Genomic DNA, 9,831 nt, shown 5'->3' with positions numbered 1-9,831 from the left:
TATCCCTCTTGATTTGTAAGATAGACATATGAGCACGGTGGTAATTAACAAGTATGAGAGACCAGGGACTCCACACTGTAAGTGCCATAACTACCTCTGACAAAAGTTACATTTAAAACTAAGTCTTAAGGGTGTAGTGCAGTTCTACAAAATGGGCCATCTGTCATGCAGAGAGAAAATCTCAAACCTATGATACTCATGCCAGTTTTTAAAGAATCATTCAGTAGAATAGATTGTGTAGGACTGTTACCAAAACCCAAATGTAGTACACCTAGTATGTTCTTGCAACTATGGGCTTAAAAAGGTGAATCGATTTAATTTTCAGGTCCTACTTCTTTGAGTACAATTGCAGCTAAAGTAGTGGGGGTGAAATAATTCTGTTTTTAACTTGTTCTAAGCTATCAGTATAAATACAGCTTGATCCTCTAATTGTATGTGTAAACCTTTTTCACGAGCGACTGACAATTTGGACATGAAACAGTTAAAGTTCACAGCATTGTCATCCACAGTCAACAAGATATCATAAAACACTCTAATGATTAAACTCTATTGTGATGAATTACCTCAGGATTGGAATAAAGTTTTGAAATTTCTGTTATTTAACACCAGAGATTCAGCAAATTAATTGAGAAATTAATTGACTTAGTCCATTTGAATTGACCTATGAGATAAGAGGTCAATCAAGGAAAAGTTCGCGAGGAAAGACAAATCTTCAATATTAGATTAAACTGTTGCGAGAGAGACTCAGCATGCAAAGTAACCTGAAGAAGGGCTTATGCCCGAAACGTCGATTCTCCTGTTCCTTGGATGCTGCCTGACCTGCTGCGCTTTTCCAGCAACACATTTTCAGCTCTGATCTCCAGCATCTGCAGTCCTCACTTTTTCCATGCAAAGTAACACAACAGCATCTGAGAACTTCAAAGGTAAAGATAAAAGAATGGAAAAAAAATAATGTTGCAAACAAAACATTTCAAATAGGAGAAAAAATGTTGACATTTTTACCTTTACAAGCAAACTTCTGAATGAAATTCAGTGGTCCATATCAAACAAGTAGTAAAATGACATCTAGCAGGTAGTCCAGACCAGAGGAAAAAGCTTCTGTTTTATGACAAAACAATTGTATTGTCAAGTGAAGATACAAAAAATGAGTATATTAGGTGGTAAGCATATCAGAGGATATTGAACATGCCCCATAAACTTTCTTGCTGATCCTATCTGAACAGCTAATTGCAAAGGTACTGTAATGTGAAAGAATCCTAAGGTAAGGTCATTATAGAGGAGAAAGTGAGGACTGGATATCCTCATTCCTGAAGAAGGGCTTATGCCCGAAACATCGATTCTCCTGTTCCTTGGATGCTGCCTGACCTGCTGCGCTTTTTCAGCAACACACTTTAAGGTCATTATAGAAGCATGCATCTGCTCTCTGACATAGAAGATGGTGATGAGTTTAACCCGAGGGTCACTGTGCCTCAGGTAAGATTGAGAAGGCCGGATCTTCATGGTACCTCAGCTGGTACAAGAATTGAACCTGCATGGTTGTTACTCTGCAATGTAATCCAGCCAGCCAATGCCCTAATCTAGTGAACGATTGCAAATGATAGAAAGCACTTGTAGCTCACAAGTATTACTAGAATTAAAGCACAATTAGTAGGAGGGGATGTGGAGAATTATCTTTGAAAAAGTGACCTAGTTAGTCCAAGTCTTCCATCATATTTGTACTTTGGAATATAATTGGGTTGGTGTGTAGTATGGGATAGATTTTGAGGGGAGAGGTAGCTGCACTGACAGCACATTGCCACAGGATGGCGATCTGAGCACACTTACTGAATGCAAGCAATCGCCTTTAACCATGGACTGCAATATTTCAAAATCGCAGTCAATTCAGTTAATCAAAGGAAAGTAGTCATAGTTTCTGCGATTCGCAGGCGGCTTCAATCATAAACCTTTTAAAAAGATGTTTGGAGTTTGACCAAGGAAATACGTTCTCCTCGCTTTTCACCTCTGGAATTCTCTATCACAGAGAGTGCTATGGAAGCTCAGTCTTTGAGTATGCAAAAGGTAGAGATTAATAGATTTCTGATTACCAGCACTGCATAAGGTTTTGAGGATGGAGTGGGTAAAAGGTATTAAAGTATTCAATCAGCTATGATCGCGTTGAATGGTGGAGCTGACTTGCTGGACTGACTAGCTAACTCCTTTTCCTGTGTTCCCATGGAAATCTAGTACAGGGTGTGGTTGAATTAGGATTCAGGTTATCCCTTAGTCTAGGATGCGAGAATCCAGCAACATTCAGAATAAATGGAGAGTTTCCAGAGAAAATGGTGTAATTGGTGTAGAGTCCTTGTCTGTCTTGACCAGGCAGTTAACTCCGTATACGCTACCATTAACATTAAAGCAGTAGTGAAGTAAAATGTGGCTGATATAGAAATAGTCTCCCTGAACATCAAGGGAGATATCCTCAATCCTCAAAACACAGCAATCGTTTCTGATATTCATCTCAACTCTGATTACATTCTAAACATACAAAGGGTTAGAAATCAAGTCTTTCTATTGCAACAATAATCAGCATTTATAACCAAATGTCCCAAGGTGCTTGACAAGCGTGTTTCTTTAACCTAAATTTACGCACCTAAAGGAGAAGGCATTTGGGCAACAAAGCATTTGGCAAAAGAGCTTATTGTTTAAAGAGCAACTTTATGGTGGGAGAGTGGTTTCTGTAGGAAATGGCAGAGCTAGAGCCCCTGTCAACACAGGAACAGCAACCATCTGATCAATGATAAATCTGAGACACTTCTTTATCCTGACCTAGTGACTATTCCTAGTTTTGTTTTTATTCAATGTGACTTTTTTTATTGTAACCTGGCTGTCTTCCTCCTACTTCCTTCACACCCTGAATGTCTTTATGTTCCTGGCAAGATGCTAAAGCACAGCAATGTGGGGCTTGTGGTCATAACTACAAAATCATAATAGCCCATGTCATTAGTCACTTAACCTTGTCGCAAAGGTCATTAGTCTTGGAATTTTAACATGCTGACAATGCATTGGTGTGAGGGGCATGCTAGAGAAACAGACACAATAACCTCAGAGAACTAGATGCAATGAGTAAGCAGAATATAAAATGTTTAGAAACTGGAAAATAGAGGGACAAAACGCATTCATTAAATTCAGCTCAGTAAGTATTTTTCAGATACTGAATCAGAAAAGTATCACACCACCCCTTACAAATGGATAAAGGTGATTATCTAACTGGACAGTCTGATTGGATGAGTATAGGAATTATATCAATGTTCTCCCTCATTGTAGAAATCCTACTTTATTGAAAATAATTACTTGTATACTTTGATCCATTTGACATTTCTGAGTTGAGAAACCTGTGCTAATTTAACTTGCAGTTTTGGTCACCACACGGCCAAAAGGATGTGCATTTGGAGAGGGTTCAGAGAAGGTTTACCAGGATGTTGAGTGGTTTGGAGGGTTTCAGTTAAGAGTGGAGGATGGATAAACTCAGAGGCTGCAGGGCAACCTGACCACAGTCTACAGAATTATGAGAGACATAGATAGGATAGTCAGAGGCTTCTTTCCCAGGGCGGACATGTCAATGACAAGACGGCACAGGTTCGAGGCAAGAGGGGAAGTGTTTAGAGGAGAAGTGTGGAGACAGTTTTTCACCGAGAGGGTGATGGGTGCGAAGGGAGGTGGTGGAAACAGGCATGTTAGCAATGTTTAAGGCACATCTTTGTAGGGAGGTGAACAGAGGGATAGAAACCACACTATAATAAGTAGCAGGTCTAAATAAAGATTAGGACTAGGCACAGGCTTGGTGGGCAGAAGGGCATGTGTACCTGTGCTCTAAGAACAAAGAAAATTTACAGCCCAGAAACAGGCCTTTCAGCCCTCCAAGCCTGAGCCGATCCAAATCCACTGTCTAAACCTGTTGCCCAATTCCTAAGCACTTGTATCCCTCTGCTCCCCACCTACTCATGCATCTCTCCAGACACATCTTAAATTAATCTACCGTGCCTGCCTCTACTCCTCTGTTGGCAACATGTTTCAGGCACCTACCACCCTCTGTGCAAAGTACTTGCCGAGTGTATCCCCTTAAACTTTTCACCTCTCACCTTGAAAGTGTGACCTCTTGTTATTGAAACCTTCACCTTGGGAAAAGCTTAATCAGGTCCCCCCTCAATCTCCTTTTTCCTAATGAAAACAATCCTAACCTACCCAACCTCTCTTCATAGCTAGCACCTTCCATACCAGGCAACATCCTCGTAAACCTTTTTAGATTAGATTAGATTACAGTGTGGAAACAGGCCCTTCGGCCCAACAAGTCCACACCGACCCACCGAAGCGCAACCCACCCATACCCCTAACCTAACACTATGGGCAATTTAGCATGGCCAATTCACCTAACCTGCACATCTTTAGACTGTGGGAGGAAATCGGAGCACCCGGAGGAAACCCACGCAGACACGGGGAGAATGTGCAAACTCCACACAGTCAATCGCCTGAGGCGGGAATTGAACCCGGGTCTCTGGCGCTGTGAGGCAGCAGTGCTAACCATTGTGCCACCATGCCGCCCAATTGTGCCACCATGTCGCCACCTTCTTTGCACCCTCTCCAAAGCGTCCACATCCTTTTGATAATGTGGCAACCAGAACTGTGCACAGTATTCTAAAAGTGGCCGAACTAATGTCTTGTACAATTTAACATGATTTGCCAGCTCTTATTCTCAATACACCGTCCGATGAAGGCAAGCATACCATATACCTCTTGCCCACTCTATCCACCTGTGCAGCAATCTTCTGTTGCTGTGTTGTACTGTATTAAGCTTGTCCTGATCTTACATAACCCCAGACTGCTAATTGTCTAGTAGGTGTGTAAATCATCTTAATGGTTATCCAGCTCAATAGAACTGTTTAGTATTCATGCATGCATATTATCACAGTGATGGTGTGGAGAACGCAATGCTAACTTGGAATAGCTGGAGGAGAAGCCTACCACAGCTGGGGGATTCTACAGCCAACTGTGCGTTGGTTCTCATTGAATCCTCGGAATATTGCGCATACACACATGTGTAGATAAAAACTGATATAAAATGGAAAGATCAGCCAAGTCTGTTCAGTTGGGTTAAGAAAAGATAATTGCATTTGTCAGTAAAGTTGATGCTGTTCAAAGGTTTATGAAGGTGTGAGGATGGAATCAGGAAGATTTTGAAATGCAGCATGTCAAAATTCAGGTTCATATCATTAACCAAAAGTTAAAGCCTATTTCAGTTTAAAAAAATAATCACAAGATTGGACTGTCAGCTGTTAATATCAGCTTTAAGTTCTGTCACTTCTCGGATGGCAAAGTCCTGTCGGTTTTGTTGGATTGCATCTGAATGATTGTGTACTCATTCAGCATTCATTACCAGGCACCAAAATGCAAAATGTAGTATCTGTGCTGTACCTGATGTGTTTTGGTTGATTGTTTAGCAAATAAAATATACCACAATAATAAACATAATCTGCATTTATGCTGAAAATTTAACAATATTTACCAGTCCAAGGTACTTCACTGAAATGTTTTCAGATAAAACTTAATTTCAAGACACATTAGAAGATATTCGGGTGGGTGAATAGCTTGGGTCAAGGGGTCAAAGAAAAATCCTGTGAGGACAACAAAAGAGAGACAGAGTGACTTGGTGTTGAGGAGAAGGTGGGGGACTGTAGAGAATTTATAAGTAGATGGAATAGCCAGCTGAATGGCAGGCAGAAGGAAATTAAAATGCGCAAAATGTAGCAATCAGAGAAATAGTTAAGCATAGTTATTGAAACACTATTCAGCTAAGGTAATTTAGAGAATAGGGAGGTGTTTGAATACAAGCATGAAATGATCTGCTTTTGTCCTGAAAAATGCACTGCAGCGGAAAGGGTTAATTGTACCTCTAAGAGTAGCCACTGACCATGTGCAAAATGAATGATGTATTAATAACATCAGCCTGACTCTGTAGTTTTCCAGCAGGATGTGATTTCTCTCCTTGTCTTGTGTATAGTTAAGTTTAATAAAACCTGTTAATGTCCTCACACAAGGGTGTAGACCTTATTTTACGATGTGGTCACAGCAGTGACCTGACCCTATGAAGTGCGAGGCCAGTATGAGGCTTAAGTGCATTCCAGAAACAATGCAACAATGCAATTCAATCACAGAAGTGGGGTATTCCCTGAAGAGAAGCTCAACAGTGCAGGAATCAGCAGGAGATAGACTTCAAGGGCCGAATACTGCATGGGTGTAGACTTTCTGCCACCCTTTCTCCTGGGATTTCCTGAGGAAACACATGCAGTGGTAGGCCCTTGAAGTCTATCTCCTGCTGGTTCCTGCACTGTTGAGCTTCTCAGGAAAAAGAGTGGGAGAAATCCACTCTTACCTACGGTGTCGGCTGAGAATCAGCTGTGATCTTCCCAATACTAAATCTCTTGTGAATTCTCACTGCCTGGCTTTATGAAAATAGAATGACCTCTTCAGTGAGACAGCAGAGACTTTCTGGTAATGTGGGATTATCCTAGTGTCTGCACTCTTATTCTCATCCAAATTGCAGTTGGAACATATGACAAAAGGAACCTAAAAAAAGCTGGGAATGAGCCAAGAAGTTTGGGAATCTTTCTTACACCCCTACAAAACACCCTGTCACTCAACGGCCAGCAGTCATACCTAAAGGAAAGAAAGATGAAAATGCAGTACCTTTAATTAAAACAGACACCAAACAGTGGCGAGCTAACAGTGTTATTTCAGAAAGAGTAGATGTTTGACAAGCCACATTAACCAGCCACCTTGACTCTAAAATATTACACCAAAATCTACAATTACATCACCAGCATCATTCTGAGAACACGTGCTTCTATTCTTCCAGCTAAGAAATCAGTGCGTAAGGTATTCGATTTAAAAATAAATCTTCCAGCAGCAAGTGAGGTTAGAGAAAGAGATATGGGGATAATCTACAATACCATTTGACATTGTTTCTGATTAATTAACTCTAGAGCAGTTTATAAAGGAGTTTAGGATAATCATCAGTTATTCATTAAAGTTTCTTATTGTGTAGAATCTATTACTGCCACTTTTCCCATGGGATAATGTTACTCTTTCCTCCCTTCCTGAACAGATTTCATTTCTCTGCAATTTAAGGCTGCACAGACAATAAGCACTTCCTGGATCTTCAACCTGAGTGGACCCTCTTTGGCAAGGAGCCAAAGTCAATGAGTCAAGGAACAACACTGCTGAGCCGGCTCCAGTCATTGTCATTTTTTTCCAGCAGGAATCCATATCAAACAATCAATGACAGAAGCCCTGGGCATTTATTTCACGTGGAGTGGGGTGTCTGATAGGGGAGCTGTCATTGGTTAACTCAGTACAGACAAGTATCCTAATCTGTGGCATTCCCTGAAAATTTTAGACTCTGATCTCATTAGTTTCATTTGATTTCCTTTTGGTAATTGAAACTTATTCTGACCTAATATCCTCTTTTCCCTATTTTTAACATTTCGTTACTAATTTCCTTTTATCCCTTTTTGTTCCAATTTGTTTGTCACGTCCAGGTTTAAATAAGAAACTACCACATATATACTCATACACTCTCACTCCTACACTCACACAAACTATAAAACACAAAAAAACGCTAACACACACAAACCTCAAACTCCTCCCCCCCCCCCCCACACACACACAAAAAGACACGTGCGCATGCACACACACACACACACACACACACACAAGCATATGCACAAATCATTTGATTGGAGTGGACAGCAGGAAGCTGATAGATATTTTTTCTTCGTGTGGAGGTTCGTCCGCTCAGGCACAAGGGAGCTTTGAAACCATCACTCAGGAGCTTCACTCTTCATCTTTATTCTGTCTTATTATATTTGTACATATCCATCTCACACCAGATGGATAGAGATATGCGTGACCCCTTGGAGTGAAAGTGCTGATCAATGATTACGTTAATTTTATTTTTCCTGTAGTAGAATCATAGAGTCATAGAAATGTACAGCACGGAAACAGACCCTTTGGTCCAACTCGTTCATGCCGAGCAGATATCCCAACCCAATCTAGTCCCCTTTGTCAGCATTTGCCCCATATCCCTCCAAACCCTTCCTATTCATATACCCATCCAGATGCCTTTTAAATGTTGTAATTGTACCAGCCTCCACCACTTCCTCTGGCAGCTCATTCCATACACGCACCACCCTCTGTGTGAAAAAGTTACCCCTTAGGTCCCTTTAATAGAGATGTAGTTAAGGGTAACATGGGGGAGATATAGTCAAAAACTAGAAGAAGAGCAAGGTTTTTTATTTTAATAACTTCGACACAGAAAGACCTCTTTGGCTCTTCAGTTTATTTGATTGTCGCACACTAGGCCTGTTCAATTACATTTGTTTCTCTATCTCCAATATTGTAATGCTTGAAGTATTTCTTTCATTGTCTTATGGTGAGTGACCTTTTCAAAGTCTTCCCAGCGTTGTTATAGGGCTCATGAGGTCCATCCATAGTGGATGCTGAATGAGTGGATATTGAAGATGTAAGAAGGGGGATGTATGGAATGGGTGTGGGGGTCATGGAGAGGATAAAGAAGGTATGAGAACTCTATGGAGGCGTGAGAGAATTTAACTGGGAGAAAGTGAGGACTGCAGATGCTGGAGATCAGAGTCAAGAGCGTGATGCTGGAAAAGCACAGCAGGTCAGGCAGCATCCGAGGAGCAGGAGAATCAACGTTTTGGGCAAGAGCCCTTCATCAGGAATTGAATTTAATTGGGCCAATGTACCAATGAAAGAAGATGGGCATTCTTAGTTGCTCAACTCTGTTCTCGCCTTGGGCCTGATTCAAGAAGCACAGGCCTCAACTCCACAGGGAAATGTCACGTCCGGCGGGTTTTCACAGGAGGGTGGAATTGGGATTTCCAATTCAAAAGGGAAAATCTGGCCCCTTTCCGCTATCGTTGTGTACAATTTACTAGAGATCTGATCGTTACAATCCGAAGAGGAGGGCTCCCTTCACATTTTCAAACCCTCTTGGTCAGTGACAGCAACTCTTAAAATATTTTCTTTTCTAGCATGCGGCTATCCCACATCAAATAAACCCAGCTGACCAGAACCAAAAGTGAAGGACAGCCAATTTCAGGGTTTTCATGAGTGAAAGAGAGAGGAGTTTCATAAGCTTCTATCTTAAGAAATAATAAAATGTGACATTAAACGCACAGACAAATACAGTTGATGATTTATAAAAGTGGGGAAGGATAATCTGGTACCGGCATGAAGGTTACAGATCTTAATAGTCCCTTGAGCTGTGGAATTAAAAGATCTGAGTCCAATTATTTAGCTATTTTCCTGTTCTTTCAAAAGTGGTAACGTTTACAGAATTGAGCCCGCAGTGAAATATGACTTTTGTCCCCCACAAGCTACTTTCTTATTAGTGTTGGTTCTGAAGTTAATATTGAGGGAGAGAAAGAGTGAGAAGAGCTTCCAGTATCCTTGCTGTTAGAACGCTCTGCTTTCTCTCTCTTATTGTTCAAAGGCTGCTGCTGCTGTACTGAGCCTTTATGGAGTCGAGAGTGTGATGCTGGAAAAGCACAGCAGCTCAGGCAGCATCTGAGGAGCAGGAGAATCGATGTTTCGGGCCAGAGCCCTTCATCAGGAATCTTTTATGGATTCTGGTGTTGGTGCCATTGTTTCACTTCAAGCTGAAGAACTATCGATTACATTTCATCTCTCAGTCTGTGCAGTTATCATGCATGTGTGAGTAAAATAAGAATGTGAATATTTTGATGCCCCACTGAGTTTCAGGGCTTCTCAATTTAA

Source organism: Chiloscyllium plagiosum, unplaced genomic scaffold (genome assembly GCF_037043375.1).
Source record: "Chiloscyllium plagiosum isolate Xiang-an unplaced genomic scaffold, Cpla_swu_hap1 HiC_scaffold_19, whole genome shotgun sequence".
Lineage (NCBI taxonomy): Eukaryota > Metazoa > Chordata > Chondrichthyes > Orectolobiformes > Hemiscylliidae > Chiloscyllium > Chiloscyllium plagiosum.
The sequence above is the reverse complement of the archived record's forward strand: the minus strand, read 5'-3'. Positions refer to the sequence as shown.